Source organism: Triticum dicoccoides, chromosome 2B (genome assembly GCF_002162155.2).
Source record: "Triticum dicoccoides isolate Atlit2015 ecotype Zavitan chromosome 2B, WEW_v2.0, whole genome shotgun sequence".
Taxonomy (NCBI): Eukaryota; Viridiplantae; Streptophyta; class Magnoliopsida; order Poales; family Poaceae; genus Triticum; species Triticum dicoccoides.
The window spans coordinates 294,746,844-294,768,754 of NC_041383.1; the positions used below are offsets into that span (position 1 = coordinate 294,746,844).

The 21,911-nt window shown below is 43.7% G+C and overlaps 2 long non-coding RNA genes across 3 annotated transcripts; both read right to left on the minus strand.

Moving 5' to 3' along the window:
• Nucleotides 1-2,207: 2,207 nt before the first annotated feature.
• LOC119363564 lies at nucleotides 2,208-5,401 on the minus strand. Of its 2 annotated transcripts, none has more exons than XR_005174058.1 (2): nucleotides 4,484-5,401; nucleotides 2,208-4,051 (listed from the first exon to the last, which is right to left on the minus strand). It is a non-coding gene; the product is annotated as an uncharacterized LOC119363564 (long non-coding RNA). The 2 variants fall into 2 exon arrangements; XR_005174059.1 differs by having other exon boundaries at nucleotides 2,208-4,318.
• Nucleotides 5,402-5,462: 61 nt separating this feature from the next.
• LOC119363562 lies at nucleotides 5,463-10,591 on the minus strand. The gene is made up of 5 exons (XR_005174056.1): nucleotides 10,260-10,591; nucleotides 9,219-9,330; nucleotides 8,564-8,747; nucleotides 6,234-7,762; nucleotides 5,463-5,658 (listed from the first exon to the last, which is right to left on the minus strand). It is a non-coding gene; the product is annotated as an uncharacterized LOC119363562 (long non-coding RNA).
• Nucleotides 10,592-21,911: the final 11,320 nt, after the last annotated feature.

Below are 21,911 nucleotides of genomic sequence, written 5' to 3' on the forward strand. Positions count from 1 at the left end.
AATGGCCGTATTTGGAGCCGGATGGAAACATGGGCGGATTTGGAGTAGGGTGACGATGGAGTAGACTGGTGTTGCAATGACCAAAAGAGCTGAAGTGAAGGAATAGATGGAATGACAATGATGCAACCTTGTCATGTGATTCTTGTATGTATATTTGAGGTCCATAGGAAAATAAGTATTAGTGAGATAAAGTGACGGAGATGCATCTTAGGTGGAGATGAAAGCAGAGCCCAGTTAAACAGAGCATTATTAGTTTGTGAATGAACATGTGGTGGAATAATGTTCTCATGTTCATATGCCACATTTTCTTGTGATTTGTACTAAGGTGAGGTGCCTTGTATCTCATCCTTTTTTATCATGTTCCATGTTGCATGATATACGTAGTAGACATAGAAGCCACATGCAGTGTCAAGGGGCAATAGATTGAGAGGATGGTTGATGTATGGACAAAGAGGGCTAGGGAGAACAACTTCAACAGAAACGAGAGGCTAGAGGGGTGCATTGCGTTTGTTGGAATAGAGAGAAGATACTTGTGTTTGTGTTGTGGTTGAACATTGCATGCAATGTTTTCATTCGGGGAGAGAAATATGAGCATCGTTTATAAATTTAATTTTTGGCCCGTGGCAACGCACGGGCAGTCTACTAATTAGCATAATGGCCTAATGACAGTGGGACCCAAAAGCTAAATAAACCTATAATCTAGCTCTAGTCAATGACACATGGGATCCACCTACACTATTCACACTTTGACCAGTCACATGTTGACTTGGTCAACTCAGTCAATGACCCCACCTGTCGGCCTCACACAGCCACTAGCTGGGTACACTTCTAGGTGTATCTAGCCTTTTAGTCATTGATTTTTCAAATTAATAATAATCTAGGAATTTTAGAAAATTGTTTTAAACTTTGGAATTAATATAAACTAGCAAAAAATGTTCGTGCGTTGCAACGGAAGAATGCAAGGTGCAAGGTGCGAGAATCAAGCTAGTGGCATAGGTATTGTACTGGTGCAAATACATTTTTTTAACATCAGTACAGACACAAGCGCTCACACATACGCACATACACTCACCCCTATGAACGCACACACGCACACCCTACCCCTATGAGCACCTTCAAGAGACTGAGCCGGCATGTCATCTTGAAATTTACTAAGTCACAATAGACGCCTCGTCGTCGACAGGAACGTCTCCTCCCACTGAAAGTGCATCGCTGGAAATCCTGAAATAGATACCACAGTTCCTCTAACCATCCAACCAGATGAATTGTTGCCTAAAACTGCTAGAACAAACATGTTCAACTGAATTGTTTTCGGCACTGGATCAACTCATAATCTTACTTATACATTAAAACATATGATGCTTATAAACCGAGATAATTTTTTAGAGCAGATAAAAAATAATGTACAAGGACTGCCAGTACCATAATTGATGGTTACATGAACATCTAAAATTTTAAAAATCAAACATGATCCAAGGAAGTGACACACATCTGCAAGTATCTAATAATAAAATCCATATGAAAGATAACCTCCACTGATTGAAAAATTGCGAGTTCCACTCCTTTGCTTCAATAGCAACGGCCACTTAGTCCAGCACATCCCCATTGTCATAGATCAGTAGAAGGCAAAAATGGATACACATCTATATGGGCCTACTCCTGTCATAGTTTATATACATAGCAACAAACTGAGATTACATATGGCTACATAATAAGATTCCTTTGCATCATAGTGTTCTTACTTTAAAATATGGTAGCACCAAATTGGAAGATTCTAATGTGTTAGTTTTGGCACAACGGAAAATTCAATGCATATACCTACTCAACACCAGCTATCATGGTCATCCCCAGCCTGATTGAGTACTGATCAAGCAGTAGCAAGTTGAGTAAAACTAACAAATTTTAGTCACTGTCTGCTGGATTTTTTTAGCCATAAGAGTAAGGAAAGCATCTGAATAGATCTCAGTATTCAAAATTAAAATTAAGATACCTACATCATGCATGTTTATGTATAACCTATCTGCAAGCAATATCATTTTTGAGGATTACAACTTAGGCCGACGTCAAGGCTGCATTGTTTTCCTTCCAGAGCTGATCATGGAGTTGGTCCGGGACACCATACGCAACCACAAGGTCTCCATGAGCTTTAGCATCATTGGCTAGTTCATGAGCCAGCCCATTGTTTGTCCCTCTTGACAGTTCTGATGTGATAATGCCTAAAAATTACTCAGCGCAGATTTAATATCAACAATAATTGGGTAGGACAATGATCTGCTTACAGAATCAACCCCTAGTTCATTTCCCCACTGCGTAGTCGATCTCCGCCACCAAGGAGCCTCAGAATACGTTATACAATTGCCTCAAAAAAAAAAAGAATACGTTATACAATTCCTTCAGTCCAACTGTAATAGCACTGGCTTCGGCCTCCTTGACAATTATTCATGCATCCACAAATGCAAACACGCCACCAAGCTCTAGCACCTTCGCCTCCGACATGGCAATCAAGCATACTCGGAGCCCATGCAATGGGCCCCACGATGATCTTGCACCCTTGCGGCTCAACCGGCGACGTTGTCGGCGGGTCAAGGCAGCGGCAGAGCAGGCGTGACACAGATGCCACGAGCTGCTTGGCCGCCTTTCCTCAAAATTCAACACAACAACAAAGAGAACTTGGCTAGAGATTGCACTTGAACACTTAGCTGCAATAGAAATGATTAAAACTTTCAAGAATACAAATTTGGCTGTCCGTTACAGTGGGAGATGCAGTGTATATGACGGCGAAAACGGGCGAGGAAAAAACCCGGAAAATGGTTAAATGTGTTTTTACATTCTGACAACATCCTTTTGCCCTGCATCACATGTAATGATGTCACAAGCATGCTCTTGACGGACGATTCACATGTGCTGGCGACCTGTAGAGGAAGGAGAAAAGAAGGGCAGAAGAGGGAGGCTTGTATCTATCAAGCATAAATATTTACTGAATAAAATTGATCTGATCCGTACCAACTTGAGCAGAATTGTCGAATAGCTTCCTCTTATATAGCATCTACATCAGAAAATCCGGCACACAAAATATATACATATGTTTAGAGACGACACAGATATCATTCTGACAATGTAAACCGTAATAAGTTACAACCTCCATCACACATGTAATTTTATCAAATTGACAAGGCAAGCTATAGGAATTGTAGCCTAAAAAATGGTATGTTCTTGTTTGAGATCTTTTATAGAATCAATAAGGTATAACGACATTAGGGATGAAGGATCAAAGATCAATTAATAAAATCAGGGATTAGGGAATCATACTTACCTTGTTAAGAATGATACTGATGGAATTAGTGAAGGGATGTGTGGTATGCAGGCCAATGGACCCGTGCATCCTTGATGCACACATGTACATACACGAAGGTTGCTGGGTTGATACTTGAAAGGAGATCGATTCATCTGTCAGCTGGACATACACGAACACGATTTTGTTTTGTATCTTTAGGGAAAGGCATCCTTTCTTGACTATATATCCATCACTAAATGAAAGTTATTTTCAGATTTTTAACTTGGAAGATCAATAGGTGTGCCTTTTGTTTCTTGAGGGTCCACTGGTTCTGTAGTATCTGTGTCTAATTTTTTCTAGAATTCACTTTTTACTTTTTGTGTGGTATATACAGTCAAACTAACTAACATATGCTTTCAATAGTGATTAGAAGGCACTTTCAGTCAGTTAGATGGATAAAGATCAAGCTTGGCACCACAAAATTTGAGAGGAGAACTGAATATGAATTATCCTCCATTAATCATTCATATGATCCTTAGATCATCGATCCACCAGTACTGACAGTACATGAGTCTAAACAACATACATCTTGTGTGAGGCAAAATAAAATAAGTTTCATGAGTATCTTATGGCCATACCTGACACATAACATTAACTCACCAAGTTTATCAAATCCATGGGAAGCACATTTGAAGAATAACAGGTTGAGGAAAATAAGTGTCAAACCAAATTCTTCTGAGATACTCAATTTCATGAACAACGCACTCCCACTCCTCCCTATATTTGCAGCAAGCAGTTCATGAGAAAATCAACATGCAGTAAATGAGAGGTAGTTGAAGAAATACATCAATAACTTGCGCTGAATATAGCTATCTGATATGGAGGTGTCGATCCAACATGAGTTATTTGTCTCATGCACTGACTATTGTATTATAGTTGAAAAAGTCAATTGTGAACCCCATAAAACTACACTTGTCATTGACGGGAGCAACTTGAGGCCAAAGTTGGAATCAGCTCACGTGTTCTAGCAAAGGAAGATGTGATCTGAACAATGGCAGACAGATCAGTCCTAGATTTTTTTCAAGCAGAACAAATACAAAGATTGCAGAAAAAAGGTGCAGTACTTTCTGACCAGACCAAGAAGAACATTACTTTTTGTGATTGTAGATGAAAATTTTACAGAATAATTTGGCAAAAGCTAGTACATACCTCTGGGGTAGCATGTTCGGCAGGGTATGTTCTTCCGGCTCAGGTGTTCCGGCGAACTCGGCTGAGACGATCCTGGACGACTCTTCAAAAGTTGCGATATGATGCGATTTAATGGAGATTCCGGTCGAGGGCTCCTTCTAATGGCAGACAAGTCTCTCTGAAATTTGGGTCGGGCACGCCATGGATTCGTGTTGCAGCACTTATCCTGGGGGAACACGGACTCCGATCCAAATCGGAGACATACAGCGGCAGGACGTTGACGATCGTGGTGGCGCCGGAGAAGATGGAGACGGGTAGGGAGTGGAACGAGAGCAGGGCGGCGGCGGCGCCAGAGAGTAACGGGTGCACGGCGGCGGCGGCATCTTTTGCCCCACTTTACTTCTCCATTGGATCATTTACCCCCGAGAGGCTACCAGGTGGGGTCCGGGGCCACTGTCATTGAGACAATCAAAGGGCAAATCATCCAACCCTTGTAAAATGGGGCAAATCATCCAATCCCCCGTACGCATTGAGGAGCCCGTGCTCCTGTGTCCTATACGTATTATTTTTCTGAAGACCCATTAGAAAAGGCCCAAGCTGGAACGAAACGGTATCTCTGTTCATAAACTTTAAATTGTGCTGCGGGTTAATTACCTAAAATTATAGGGGGGTTTAGCAAAACTGCCGCGACGATGAACCCGAGAGACTCAATCCGTTCTTTATTATTACTAGGAAAAATGCCCGTGCGTTGCAAAATGATCCACGCACACGATCATATAATTTGTGAACGCACTGCTTCCACCGATGAAATCATCCTGTCGGTTTAGTTGTATATTTGTGCCCATGCTTCACTATGGAGCAAGAGGCAGACTCCAAGCAAAAAAGGTGAGCAAGGTGTCAACTGACTTAGATTGATGCCACATCTATTCACATGTTCAATCCTCACACGGGTCAATCTTGAAAATATTTTGTTGTTGAATAAATATCAAATGAAGGAATCAAACAAATAAAATAATTCTAAGCAATTAAGAATCTACAATTGACACATACTCATGGTGTTGATAGTAGATTGACTGTTCATTTTAAAAGTAGTACCAAAGTCAGTAAATGGGAAACTTCTGACTTATGAGATAACGGAATTGGGTCTTCTCATACCGCTCAAGTACATCCTTGCCTTCTAATCTATGAGCTGAAAACTGAAAAGAAACAAAAAAGAAAATCACATTTGTGGTCACTCAAATCATTTACAATGTAAACCAAAAATATTCTTCCCACGACTACCTTATCAGAGAACTTGTATACTCCCTCGGAAAACCTTATATTTCTTTACGGAGGGAGTATATTTGAAGGTGGATAGTGTTTTTACCAGGGAAGTGGGTTTTCAGTCATCAATTGATAAAAGATGTACCCTATGCTCCAAATGGAAAGTAAACACTGCATTTTGGGGGAAACTACAGATCCAAACATGTTAATTGCTATACAACGTCATACAAATGTCCAAAGGGAGAAATGCTCCCTGTTCTGTACATGCACCAATTGTTGTCGAAAACAAAGATTGCACGAGATTCCTTGATAAAAAGCCAAACCGCTCAGATTCACAAAGCATTTCATGCACAAATCAACCACCGTGATTTACAATCGTGAGTCCAAATGAGCTACAAATTTCAACAGAAAAGGAAAGCTCTTGTCTGATCCATATGAACCACAAGAAAAACCACATATCATGCAATGTTGTAATCTAGGTTGAGGGGACACAGAAAATAGGCCTCACCTACGCAGCAAGGGGGGCACAACAGGAACACCTGATGCACGGCGGCAGCATGAGACCCTCGTTCGTGCGTCCGCAAGGAGGGACGACCTACCTCCTCTCCACACGAGGTAAAGATTAGTAGGTAAAGAAAAGATAAAGATAAAAATAGGTATACGTGAGCATGGGATGTCTCGCACTCCTGAAGAATTGCACGTTCGACGCCGGTCAGGAAGTACCACACCAAGATGTCCTCCACCAACTCCTCGTGCATGCGCTACCACGACGGGCGCGAGGCCGCCGACACGCCCTCCATCAGCCACACGCCGTGCACGCCCTCCAGGCCGTCATGCGGGAGCATCGAGTCGCCCTTCTCGTCACGGATGTCGAACACGCATAGCCGGAGCGCCGCGCCCACCTTGCCCAGCGCCCGCCCCACCCGGCACTTGGACTGCTCCGCCTCCGGCGGCTCGCGTAGCAGCGCCCGCCACGAGCGGCGTCGTAGTGGACGATGCGGCCCTTGCGCTGGCTGAGCCAGTAGAAGCAAGTGCCGACGTGGATTTTTCATTAAAATCGTATGAACAAACAGTAGCCAGTTTACGTGGTAAAAAAATGCAAACCTGCCTACTATGGAGTACAACCCTATCAAGTAGCTTCAGCTTGAGCATTCCCATGCCTCAACATCTAATACTAGGTAGGAAGTGCGGCTTACCGCACCCGACAGCACTGCTGTCAGGTATAGTCATATCCAACCCGATAATACAGTCATTGAAGCATTACAAAAATAAAAAATAGCATAATATAGGTGTGTTTATCAATCTAATACTCCCTCCGTTTCTTTTTACCCCGCATATAAGATTTGGTCAAAGTCAAACTACATAAAGTTTGACCAAATTTATATAAAAAAATATGAACATCTACAATATTAAACTATATACTATGAAAACACATTTTATGATGCATCTGATAATATTGATTTCATATTGTCAATGTTTATATTTTTTGGTATAAAGTTAGTCAAACCTTACAAAGCTTGACTTTGACCAAACCTTATATGCAGACTAAAAAGAAACGGAGGGAGTATATTAATTTTATATCAGAATCATTGCATCGATACATACACATTCAGGACATAGGAATTGGTTCACGAAACAACAAAAGGCTTCAGTCCAAAATCAAGCTATACATAGACCAAAAGGCTTTAGTCCAAAAGCAAGCCAAGACTATCCATTGTAATATAACAAATACAATAACCAGGTCATGGCATGTGTTGATCAAGCAAGATGCAATGCGAGATAATAAAACTTCTTAGTTAGGTTATTATAGCCTAATACTTGATAGCTCGACCGGGTTGTCTCCTTGATTAAATCGTTACACGTCACGACCTTTGCGCTTTAGTGCCTCTCCGAAGAAAGTCACAGAATACCTCATGTTCGCGCCCTTGACTCTGCCTTCTCAACACGAAAGAAATGACGGAAGCACTTGTCGTAGCTAGTTACCGTGAAGGAAGAATGGTGTTGCGGGGTGACCAGTCCGTCGCCGCCGCCGCTTGCCTGGTATGACTCATGAGATAGGATACATGAATTAAGCCACAATCAACATCACTGTTTTGTTTTCAAATTCAGGGGCAGCAAGCAAAGCAATATTAATTCTCTCCGAGATGGACATGTTCTCATGTTCTATCTATTAGTATAGTTATCCAAGGAAATCCTAGGAATAACAGATGGACATGGATAATTTAATAAACAACAATGAACAATGAATTTATGAACAAAGTGGAGCAGTATTACTGAGCAATAAATTTCTTGAAAAACCAAAGTGAAGGTACTGAGAGAGAACTCTAACATCACAGTAAGCCAAAACTGCTTGAACTGAACATATTTAATTAACTAAAAAAATGTAAAGGCATGTCTGATCCTACTACTATCCAATTGAGGAACTGACACTATTTCCCTAGTCCCCACAGCAAACACAACACCCACATCCAATTCTGGAAGATTCAATTTAATTATTTTTCATGCTTTATCCCTTAAATATACTAAAAAGATGAGAACTGGAGAAGTCCCTGCTCCATCAGTCAGGATCTCAAGTTCTTTTTGTTGCTGTCGGGATCCTAAGTTAGGTAGTAGTACTTGTGTACCATCCAATTGGCTCGCTCAGCTTGAATAATCAATATTTGTTTAAAGGTTTTGCTATATACTGCTCGACTAAAATATCGATCGGTGGTGTTCATACAGGTTTTGTTTTTCGTTCATAAATGGTTAAGAAAGAAAGTGACATATGTGGCTAATCATATCCTTGGTATTTTTTTTAAATCACCTGGGAGACATATATCAAATTTGATTTATACTTACTATTTTCATAGATCAACGTGGATGTGAGACCATCTTCTTCAAGCTCTGAAAGCTGTCTCCTGCAGGGCTCCTTCCTCGTCATCACTTTGCGGGTGCCCTCCATTCTTTTCATCACCAGCTTCATTTTTCAACCTCATCCCCTCTTCCCAAATATGAAGAAAAATGCCCGCAATGCTAGCGCAACCTGCGCAGAATCAACTGAAATGTATGAGCAAGATACAGCACACCCAAGTTTTAGTAAGCTAAGAATGAAATAATGTATGTTTTGTCAAGCTAGCAAAAATAGTAAATCATTCCAGCTAGTGTTTTTATTTCCATTCATGAGTAGTTGACACCAAGTTATCTTTTCTCTTTCTTGGTGTGAGACTGCACCTACATATTCAATTTTCTGTCGAGCTCATGTAGGAATCTGAGTATGTAGGTAACTAACACCAAGACTATCTTTTCTCTTTCTTTGTTTGAGACAGCACCTACATATGGGCCGCTGCCTTAATGTTTGGTCAAGTGATGTACACACTAAATTTGTTTGCTGAAGCCACTACCGAAGCTCACTATTTGATAATATGAACAGAAAGAATCATATAGTTCAAATTATGTTTCGACTGGATTAGGAAGCAGAGGAATATATCATATTGAGGGAATGTAAAAGCATTACTTGCACGATGGAAGCGATGAAGAAATACTTGCTAGTGTTTGCAAAACCAGTTCAACTTCGCTGCCATCTATTTTCACTTATCCAGAGACAGAACCAAGCACCCAGAGTTGTTCTGCATCAAAGGAAATAAATGACATAGTGATACAGGTATCCCCTTGACCCAGTACTTCGACGAAAAGCATACAAATGTGGATAGTAATCTGACACTGAAAAAATTCATAGAAATTAAGCAGGTAAAGAATAATATGGGAAACCAAACATAATCTTTACTTGTGTTTTCTATAAAAATGGCTAAAAATTCATAGCAATTAACAGTGAGGGATACACTAATGAGGGAACTCTTAAAATGAATAAATCACCTCACATAATCTTTACTTGTGTGTTTCTATAAAAAAACAATCTGTACTTATTAGTTAAAGGCCTTCACAATATAGTCCATTTCATGTTGAGCTCCTATCCCTTCCCATCTACACTGATGATAGCAGAAATATTTAAAATTAGCAAAAAAATTAAAACTAATAAGTTTTGTCTAGGACAGAAAGGATTGATAGCACAAATATTTTAAACCGGCAAATTTAACTCATTATATAATGCGCAGACCTGAGCTAGGGACTAAAATGAATATATTTTCATAAAAGGGTTACTATCACCTACACTGTACAGAGGAAGAACTAATTAAGGACATATATTTTGGCCCCTAACATTAAAAAATCAAGGAATGCACATCAAGGATATTCTGATTTACATGGAATATTATAAAACATATAAGTCGTAACAAATTATAGCAAGAACACAATCTGTAGTTACGCATCAAGATGGTATAGCTTGCAATAAACTCCCAAATAACTGGTTTATGGAAAAAGATTAAACGACACCAGGTTTACATCATCAAGTTACATGAACTAATGATCAGGGGGAAATGGCATGCATTTCAAATAAATAAATTCAATTTCCACCGTTGTCTTGATAGAATTTGAGCAAATCATAGTGTAAGAATTATAAAAGCAAGATGAACTGATCAATCAACGGAACAGGACATACCTTGTTTACCGGTGGCGCCATGGACCCAAAAGCTTGTGCGCTTGTCGCCGGAGTAGCGGAGAAAAGCTTCCTCCGTGTGAGTGAATCCATCACACGTCGAGAGACCATGCCGTCATGAAAATAAGATGACAACGTTGCATCAAATTGATAGATACACATCAGATCAGCAAGATGGGTACGATGGCGAAAGAAGAGAAAAGAAAGGAGCCAACTACCAACACAGTACATGTCACGCCCAATATGCGACCCTATCCAAAAGGAACTCGAAGGTCCCACCAAGGATAGACCCGCATATTGAAACGCTTTTGCAAGGTGGATATCATTACATCAACATTACATAATAGATAGGGATACATACAAAAGGCATACAATGCCACACGAATACAGCATCACAATACATAAGAGCATCATCCGACTACGGATGAAACACAAACAGAAACTCAAACGACATCCACCCTGCTAGCCCAGGCTGCCGACCTGGAACCTATCCCCTGATCGAAGAAGGAGCAGAAGAAGAACTCCAAAACAAGCAAACATCGCTCTCGCGTCATGATCATCGCATAACCTGTACCTGCAACTGTTGTTGTACTAATCTGTGAGCCACGAGGACTCAGCAATCCCATTACCATGGATATCAAGACTAGCAAAGCTTAACGGGAAAGGAAGGGGTAAAGTGGTGAGGTTGCAGCAGCGACTAAGCATATGTGGTGGCTAACATACGCAAATAAGAGCGAGAAGAGAGCAAGCGGAACGTTCGTGAAACTAGCAATGATCAAGAGGTGATCCTGAACACCTACTTACGTCAAACATAACCCAAAAACCGTGTTCACTTCCCGGACTCCGCCGAGAAGAGACCATCACGGCTACACACGCGGTTGATGCGTTTTAATTCGGATCTGGTGTCAATTTATCTACAACCGGACATTAACAAATTCCCATCTGCCACATAACCATGGGCACGGCTTTCGAAAGTTTATACCCTGCAGGGGGTATCCCAACTTAGCCCATGATAAGCTCTCGCGATCAACGAAGGATATACCTTCTCCCAGGAAGACCCGATCAGACTCGGAATCTCGGTTACAAGACATTTCGACAATGGTAAAACAAGACCAGCAAGACCTCCCGCTATGCCGACAAATCCCGATAGGAGCTGCACATATCTCGTTCTCAGGGCACACCGGATAAGCTAAGCGTACAGGTACCGACGTAATCCAAGTTGCCAAGGAATGGTCCCGCACGATGCTCTAGTTTGGACCAACACTCGGAGGAGCACTGGCCCGGAGGGGTAAAATAAAGATGACCCTCGGGCTCTGGAAACCCAAGGGAAAAAGGGCTAGGTGAGGCAAATGGTAAAACCAATGTTGAGCCTTGCTGGAGGAGTTTTATTCAAAGCGAACTGTCAAGGGGGTCCCATAAATCACCCAACCGCGTAAGGAACGCAAAATCCGGGAACATAACACCGGTATGACGGAAACTAGGGCGGCAAGAGTGGAACAAAACACCAGGCATAAGGCCGAGTCTTCCACCCTTTACCAAGTATATAGATGCATTAATAATATAAGAAATATTGTGATATCCCAACATAATCCTGTCCACCATGGAGCAATCTTCAACTTCACCTGCAACTAACAACGCTATAAGAGGGGCTGAGTAAAGCGGTAACATAGCCAAGCAACGGTTTGCTAGGAAGGGTAAAAAGGTTAGAGGCTGACATGGCAAATAGGGAGGCTTGAAGAGCAAGTGATAGGTAGCGCAACATAGCGATAGAACGAAGCAACTAGCATAGCAATGATAGTAGTGAGATCCAGGGTAGCGGTCATCTTGCCTGAAATCCCGCTAGGAAGAAGAACGAGTCCATGAAGAAGACGAACGGGAGTAGTCGAACGAATCCTCACAATCGCAACATTACCGGAACTAAGAATCAATACCGGAAAGAAACAAACAACATGGTAAATGCACAAGCATAAACATGGTATGATGCACAAACAAATATGATGCATGTCCGGTTTAAAGAGGCATGGCATGGCAATGTGCAACAAACAATACTACAATATTGACGAAACACCACATCAATTATTTAGTTCTCTCTTGTTTATGTACCCAACAATATTAAATGTTATTAAACATGGCAAGGGATGAAACATATGAAAACTACCTATCTAGACAAGTTTAAATGAGGCCGGAACAACAAACAACAATTCCGGAAAATCCTCATGTGCATATTTTGGATTTGGTACTGTTCTGCCCTAAACCATATTTTAAGGTTGTTAAACAACAAAATAAAGTGCACCATGTGAAACTAGGCATTTTTTCACCCCATTTACATATAAAGTTTATTTAAAACCGAGCTACGGTTATTTAGTTATGAAACAAAGCATTTTAGCATGGCATTTATGCAAAATTAAATAAACAGCAAGTTAAACATATTTAACATGGATGAAAGTGGCAAAATATTAATCTACACAAAATTCTAAGCATTTTACATGTTTAAAACATTTTAAACCGATGCACGGTTGTTGAGTTATTAAATGCATGAACATGGAGGGGTTTTTCTGCAAAACAGGTAAATCACGGGATAATGACTAAATTCGCAGGCAGGGAAAAAAATATGAACGGGCCGAAACAGAGGCTGGCCCAACAGTTCACAGGAAGGGCTTGGGGGTTTCTCACCATGGGCCAAGCCCAGAACTGTGGAGAGGGCGCTGGCAGGCTGGGCCTTGGCGCAAAGAGTGGCCCAGGCGCGGGTCAACGCACGGAGTGCGCTCGTCCCTGCTCGACGAGGACGAGGCAGAAACAGGGTCAGGGGCGCAGGGACTCGGCGCGGGAGCTTTAGACGATGACGGGCACGGAGGAGGGGAACGGATCCGGGTGGAGCCTCGCTGGAATGAAGCAGGAGCGGCGGTGCGGGATGCAGAGGAAGGTCAACGCGCTCGAAGACCGGAGCGAAGCAGGCAGGGGCTTGGTGCAGCGGCTTCAGACGAAGCAGGGTGCGGCAGCGGTCGCTCGAACCGGATGAAGCAGAGGCGAGGCCGGGCATGGCGGCGCGGGGCTTGGTGAGGCAGCGGAGCCGAGGGCCTTGGGCGACGGCGGCGGACTTGGCGGGGCGATGGAGCTGGCAGTACTGCAGCGCCACGGCGGATCCGGGGCACCGGTGCTCCTGCGAACAGCAGCGACGGGCAGAGCACCTCCTGTGCACTTGAAGAAAGAGAGGGAGAGGGATTTTTCAGAGAGGATGGAGCAGAACGGAAAAGAAGAAAGAAGAGGGAAGGTGAGGGCGATGGCCACGTGACCTGGGGCCTGATGATGCTCGCCGGCGGTGCGGGAACCGAAGGGCGCCGGCGCAACGTTGATCTAGGGGAGGCAGGAGCAGGGCAAGCCGGCTGCTTGGCCTTGGGATGGCGGATCGGCGCGGCCCACTGGCGCTGAAGGTGCGCATGAGCAAGGCCGTCGTCCTCCTGCATCGAAGCAGAGGATGCAGGGGAAGCAGAGGCCGGCAGCGAGGGATGCGGGGTCACAAGGCGGCGGCGCTCGGGCAGACGGGAGGAGCGGGTGACGGGGTTGGTCCTGCTGGCTGGCGAAGAAGGCAGGGAGGAGGTGACCATGGATCGAGAGGAGAAGGTGGGCGATGGGATCTAAAGGCTGTAGGTGGCGAGCGATGGTTGGGAAGGGATGGATCCCGAGGGGGATTTGGAAGGTGGCGGCGGGTGATGGGACAAGGGAGCTAGATTTTAGGGTTGGACTAGGGGTGGACTATATATAGTGAAATGAGGGGAATTTTTGGACATCCGATTAAAATCGGACGATCGAGAATAAAATGCTTCGGATGTCCAAACAAATAAACAAAGATATTTTAGGGACGTTTGGGGATGATCCGAATCCAACGGTGATGACTGAGCAGGTCGGGTTCGGGGTAGTTTTCGGACGCGCGAGAGGGGGTCTTTACTGTGCAAAGAGGGGTCAAACGGTCGGGCAACAAAAGAATGGTTGGTCTAAGAAAGGTCAACGGACGCAACGGAGAGAAGCGAGAAGCGGCAACTACGAGCGGATGCAAGTTTTAAGAAAACAAAGCAGATGCAAAGCGCATGATGCCAAGATGAAGTGCAACAACAACACCAATAAAACACACGACAGTCACGCAAAACATGGAAGGCATCTGGAGCGCCGGTCTTGGGGCGTTACAACACTCCACCACTACGAGAGGATCTCGTCCCGAGATCTAGGATGGCACCGGAGAGAAACGGAAGAGGAAGAGAAGAGGTAAACTATGTTGCTTCTTCGACAAATGAGTGAAACCAAAGAACTTTGAGAGGTTGAAAAGTGGTGAGAAAGAACACAACGGAGTTGAACACAATCGATAGCACTGCGGTAGAAAATAGAAACAAGGAACACCATGTGTACCTTGGAGGTTGCAAAGCTATGAATGAAGAGTACAATGGACAAGAAAGAATTGAGACCACTCTGGTTGAAACGAGATAAACAAGGAACAAGAAATATCAAATTCGGACAGCACTCCAGTTAAAATTGGAAGGAATAGAATATGAACTTGGCAAAATGAAAGCACTTGGATGAGACTCCGGTTAAAAGAGGAATGATAGACACAACACTCCGGTTAAATGGATAAGCAATAAAAGAACACGATCCTCACAATCCGAGATGATGAGTGAAGGGAGCAACGTCACCATGCCTCCGGAAGAACGAAAAGAAGATAGATCATTGGGATAAAAGAACGGAGAAGAAAATGCCAACTTCTGCCACAAATGAGCTTGGAAAACACCCTTCCAAGAAGGTTACAACAGGGTTGTTGGAAAATCCACAACGAAACGAATAGGCTTGTAGTGGGCTTATGAAAAACATCTCAAGACTATGAGGTGACATTCTGCCACTAACGAAAACAATTGCTTGCTTTGAGATCAACGAAGAGATGAAAACTTCTTCCACCAAGAGGATAAAGAGCAAGCTTGGGTCATGCATAATCACCACAAATAGCAACAACCCTTAAGGAAAGGCTTTAGGTGAAGTCTGACACAAGATAACTCCAACGAAGAAGTTGATTGGTCAAAAAGATCTCTTGAACAAAGAGAAAATGATGGATTTAAATATCTCATTCCGGACAACCTGTGAATCATGAAACATGAGGAGAAATTGCCAAGAGTGACATAACACCATCTCAAGAGATAAGGTAGAAAGAATTGCACTTGGGAATGCAAGAAGAAGAATACTTGAGCTCCTCAAAACAAAACGTGTGTTGAACACCATGTTTATTTTAGAGTATAGCTTGGCGGGTCATAACTTCGAGAGAAATCTTGAAGAACAATTGAAGAATGAAGAGAATCCTTGACAAACCACCATGTAGAGCCTCCATGAAGAACTCCGGTAATAAAAAGGATGATAGAAAGAAAGGGAAGTTGAAAACACAAGGTGAAGCCTTGCAATGATTTAGATGGAGCTTCGCGACGATAATGCGGAAAATTTGGAACTCCGGAAAAGAAAAGATGAAGCATCTCGAACCGAGAAATGTGACATGATGAATAACTCTGGAAAGAAGAAACAAGATCACTTGGATGAAACAATAATAAGAATTACGTTATGCGTATCCTTCACCAATTTAAATTGATGACAAGCAACAGATTTGTCATACTACTTATTCTTCTTGAGGGATTAAGGATAGAGATAGCGCAAACTTGAGAAGGTATTGGTGGAACCACCGGTGGGATTTGAAAACAATGAATGAATTGATAGCAAGGAAGAGGAATCTCGAACGAACCACCGTAAGAATTGAAAATGAAAGTAGCAAAGGCATAATTCAACGGGAAGAATTGGAAAACGAATTAAGATACTTGAGGGATTTAGATACATGGGAACAAAGAGAACATGAACTGATTAGAGGATATTTGAACGATTCACTGGTAAGATTTGGAGAACGGTAGCTACACGCTGAGAATGAAGAATTATGACATGATGGCCTTCGTAGGAATAAAATGGAAAGAACTCACGTAATGCTTTGGATGGGTGAAAAGAATTGTCACAACCAAAACAATTATGAGGATAGCATCAAGCTTGAACTACGAATATTCAAGAGAATGGACCAAGATTTAGAGGAAAAACTCTTCTTCGGTCTTCAAAGGACGAAGGAAAACACCACAAAAATTACCGAGATACTCCGGTAGAATGGAAAGGAAAGAGGTTGAGCCAACAATGAAATGATTTGAAAGCGATCTTGGAGAAGGCATGTGACTGATGAAATTCATTCTTACGTCACACTTGAAAATAATTTAAGAATAACTCCGGAAGAATTAGAAGAGTCAGGTAAGATCCTGGGAAAAGACCTGTGGGTTAGGGCCCACTCAAAAGATACACCATTGAACGACTGATTGACACGAGTGATTGCACCGGTTGAATTAAATGACTTGAATGAGATAACAATCTCCAAATAGCTTGAACAGATTAAGAATGGAAACACAAGTCTTCCGAGATATCTTCAACACTCCGGATATGAACTGGGAGAGGTGAATAAATAAGGGAGCCTTGGATAAGAAATTCACATGGGAAGATATGTGAAACAAAAGGAAGAGATATGATCAACACCGAAGCTTGAAATTAATCCATCGGAGAAGAAAAGAGAACGAAGAATAATAAACTTGAAGCTCCGTTAGTATCTTCCTGAGAATCACCGGATAAGAACATTGACGGGAAAAGAATGGAGAATCTTCCCATCCATAAGATGGATACTTGATTAAGATATTTGAGTCCTTGAAGAAAAAGGGTGGGAGGGCGGGAAAACAAAGGCAACTTGGGGAAGATGGAACAAACACCGTTGAAAAAAAACTTAGAATTGATCTTGCGGATGTTGAAAATGAACGGATCCACTTGAAGAGAAGCACACCGGTTGGAAAGAATTGACATGACAATCTCGATGATCAAAAGGATTAGCACTCCCATAGAAATATGAGAACACCGCTTGAAAGGTATGGAATCAACACTTGACATTGAAGCAACTCAAATACCGCAACTCAAAACAAAATAAAGGATTGGCTTGCAGAAATAAGCCGGAACAAATACATATGATAGAGATTTACCCAATCCCATATCATGCATCTATCGAAAAGATATTCTAGGGGCTACTTGAATTCCCACCTATAAACTCCTGAAACTTTCTGGTTATGCAATCTGGTGTTGGGGATATAGGGGAAGCAATATATATCTCACCCAAAACTAACAATCCCTACATCCAAGCTGTATCCATCCGTCAACACATAACCAATAAACCTTCGGAAATCGTGTACCTCAACCTTCGAAAAGCATCCCTTATACGAGCTATGGCAATACTCCCGAACTCCCGCCCCAGTACTAGGTGGCGTCAAGGTTATCTCACCAACAACTGCATAAAAGAGATTTTCGATGTCGGCAAAACTCAGGTATTCCAGAACTGCAACGATAAAATTATGACGACAACACCTCGGAGCTCAACTCCCCGGGTCACTGCCACATAAAAGACAGGAGGCACCAAGAACAATGTTCTCGTCACAAAACCATCAGAACGATTCCAAGATACCCGCGTGATCCCTAAATTTTTTTTAGTGAAATTTGAGGAGAGGAAAGTCAAAACATCTACGTCAGGAGACCTCACCAGAGCGACGAAGGGACTGAGGAGTAAAAAGAATCCTACTCTCCGATATATATAATCCTAAGACTCAAAAATAGTTTTCTTCTAGACTCAACAACGGCCAACAATCAAGGGGGCAACTATTGTCGGTCGAGGCTCTGATACCAACTTGTCACGCCCAATATGTGACTCTATCCAAAAGGAACTCGAAGGTCCCACCAAGGATAGACCCGCATATTAAAACGCTTTTGCAAGGTGGATATCATTACATCAACATTACATAATAGATAGGGATACATACAAAAGGCATATAACGCCACACGAATACAACATCACAATACATAAGAGCATCATCCGACTACGGATGAAACACAAACAGAAACTCAAACGACATCCACCCTGCTAGCCCAGGCTGCCGACCTGGAACCTATCCCCTGATCAAAGAAGGAGCAGAAGAACTCCAAAACAAGCAAACATCGCTCTCGCGTCATGATCATCGCATAACCTGTACCTGCAACTGTTGTTGTACTAATCTGTGAGCCACGAGGACTCAGCAATCCCATTACCATGGGTATCAAGACTAGCAAAGCTTAATGGGAAAGGAAGGGGTAAAGTGGTGAGGTTGCAGCAGCGACTAAGCATATATGGTGGCTAACATACGCAAATAAGAGCGAGAAGAGAGCAAGCGGAATGGTCGTGAAACTAGCAATGATCAAGAGGTGATCCTGAACACCTACTTACGTCAAACATAACCCAAAAACCGTGTTCACTTCCCGGACTCCGCCGAGAAGAGACCATCACGGCTACACACGCGATTGATGCGTTTTAATTCAGATCTGGTGTCAAGCTATCTACAACCGGACATTAACAAATTCCCATCTGCCACATAACCATGGGCACGGCTTTCGAAAGTTTATACCCTGCAGGGGGTATCCCAACTTAGCCCATGATAAGCTCTCGCGATCAACGAAGGATATACCTTCTCCCAGGAAGACCCGATAGACTCGGAATCTCGGTTACAAGACATTTCGACAATGGTAAAACAAGACCAGCAAGACCTCCCGCTGTGTCGACAAATCCCGATAGGAGCTGCACATATCTCGTTCTCAGGGCACACCGGATAAGCTAAGCGTACAGGTACCAACGTAATCCAAGTTGCCAAGGAATGGTCCCGCATGATGCTCTATTTGGACGAACACTCGGAGGAGCACTGGCCCGGTGGAGTAAAATAAAGATGACCCTCGGGCTCTGGAAACCCAAGGGAAAAAGGGCTAGGTGAGGCAAATGGTAAAACCAAGGTTGAGCCTTGCTGGAGGAGTTTTATTCAAAGCGAACTGTCAAGGGGGTCCCATAAATCACCCAACCGCGTAAGGAACGCAAAATCCGGGAACATAACACCGGTATGACGGAAACTAGGGCGGCAAGGGTGGAACAAAATACCAGGCATAAGGCCGAGTCTTCCACCCTTTAACAAGTATATAGATGCATTAATAATATAAGAAATATTGTGATATCCCAACATAATCCTGTCCACCATGGAGCAATCTTCAACTTCACCTGCAACTAACAACGCTATAAGAGGGGCTGAGTAAAGCGGTAACATAGCCAAGCAACGGTTTGCTAGGAAGGGTAAAAAGGTTAGAGGCTGACATGGCAAATAGGGAGGCTTGAAGAGCAAGTGATAGGTAGCGCAACATAGCGATAGAACGAAGCAACTAGCATAGCAATGATAGTAGTGAGATCCAGGGTAGCGGTCATCTTACCTGAAATCCCGCTAGGAAGAAGAACGAGTCCATGAAGAAGACGAACGGGAGTAGTCGAACGAATCCTCACAATCGCAACATTACCGGAACTAAGAATCAATACCGGAAAGAAACAAACAACATGGTAAATGCACAAGCATAAACATGGTATGATGCACAAACAAATATGATGCATGTCCGGTTTAAAGAGGCATGGCATGGCAAAGTGCAACAAACAATACTACAAGTTAAGTGGAGCTCAATATGCAACGAGTTGCATATTGACGAAACACCACATCAATTATTTAGTTCTCTCTTGTTTATGTACCCAACAATATTAAATGTTATTAAACATGGCAAGGGATGAAACATATGAAAACTACCTATCTAGACAAGTTTAAATGAGGGCGGAACAACAAACAACAATTCCGGAAAATTCTCATGTGCATATTTTGGATTTGGTACTGTTCTGCCCTAAACCATATTTTAAGGTTGTTAAACAACAAAATAAAGTGCACCATGTGAAACTAGGCATTTTTTCACCCCATTTACATATAAAGTTTATTTAAAACCGAGCTACAGTTATTTAGTTATGAAACAAAGCATTTTAGCATGGCATTTATGCAAAATTAAATAAATAGCAAGTTAAACATATTTAACATGGATGAAAGTGGCAAAATATTAATCTACACAAAATTCTAAGCATTTTACATGTTTAAAACATTTTAAACTGATGCACGGTTGTTGAGTTATTAAATGCATGAACATGGAGGGGTTTTTCTGCAAAACAGGTAAATCACAGGATAATGACTAAATTCGCAGGCAGGGAAAAAAATATGAACGGGCCGAAACAGAGGCTGGCCCAACAGTTCACAGGAAGGGCTTGGGGGTTTCTCACCATGGGCCAAGCCCAGAACTGTGGAGAGGGCGCTGGCAGGCTGGGCCTTGGCGTAAAGAGTGGCCCAGGCGCGGGTCAACGCACGGAGTGCGCTCGTCCCTGCTCGACGAGGACGAGGCAGAAACAGGGTCAGGGGCGCAGGGACTCGGCGCGGCAGCTTTAGACGATGACGGGCACGGAGGAGGGGAACGGATCCGGGTGGAGCCTCGCCGGAATGAAGCAGGAGCGGCGGTGCGGGATGCAGAGGAAGGTCAACGCGCTCGAAGACTGGAGCGAAGCAGGCAGGGGCTTGGTGCAGCGGCTTCAGACGAAGCAGGGTGCGGCAGCGGTCGCTCGAACCGGATGAAGCAGAGGCGAGGCGATGGAGCTGGCAGTACTGCAGCGCCACGGCGGATCCGGGGCACCGGTGCTCCTGCGAACAGCAGCGACGGGCAGAGCACCTCCTGTGCACTTGAAGAAAGAGAGGGAGAGGGATTTTTCAGAGAGGATGGAGCAGAACGGAAAAGAAGAAAGAAAAGGGAAGGTGAGGGCGATGGCCACGCGACCTGGGGCCTGATGATGCTCGCCGGCGGTGCGGGAACCGAAGGGCGCCGGCGCAACTTGATCTAGGGGAGGCAGGAGCAGGGCAAGCCGGCTGCTTGGCCTTGGGACGGCGGATCGGCGCGGCCCACTGGCGCTGAAGGTGCGCATGAGCAAGGCCGTCGTCCTCCTGCATCGAAGCAGAGGATGCAGGGGAAGCAGAGGCCGGCAGCGAGGGATGCGGGGTCACAAGGCGGCGGCGCTCGGGCAGACAGGAGGAGCGGGCGACGGGGTTGGTCCTGCTGGCTGGCGAAGAAGGCAGGGAGGAGGTGACCATGGATCGAGAGGAGAAGGTGGGCGATGGGATCTAAAGGCTGTAGGTGGCGAGCGATGGTTGGGAAGGGATGGATCCCGAGGGGGATTTGGAAGGTGGCGGCGGGTGATGGGACAAGGGAGCTAGATTTTAGGGTTGGACTAGGGGTGGACTATATATAGTGAAATGAGGGGAATTTTGGGACATCCGATTAAAATCGGACGATCGAGAATAAAATGCTTCGGGAGTCCAAACAAATAAACAAAGATATTTTAGGGACGTTTGGGGATGATCCGAATCCAACGGTGATGACTGAGCAGGTCGGGTTCGGGGTAGTTTTCGGACGCGCGAGAGGGGGTCTTTACTGTGCAAAGAGGGGTCAAACGGTCGGGCAACAAAAGAATGGTTGGTCTAAGAAAGGTCAACGGACGCAACGGAGAGAAGCGAGAAGCGGCAACTACGAGCGGATGCAAGTTTTAAGAAAACAAAGCAGATGCAAAGCGCATGATGCCAAGATGAAATGCAACAACAACACCAATAAAACACACGACAGTCACGCAAAACATGAAAGGCATCT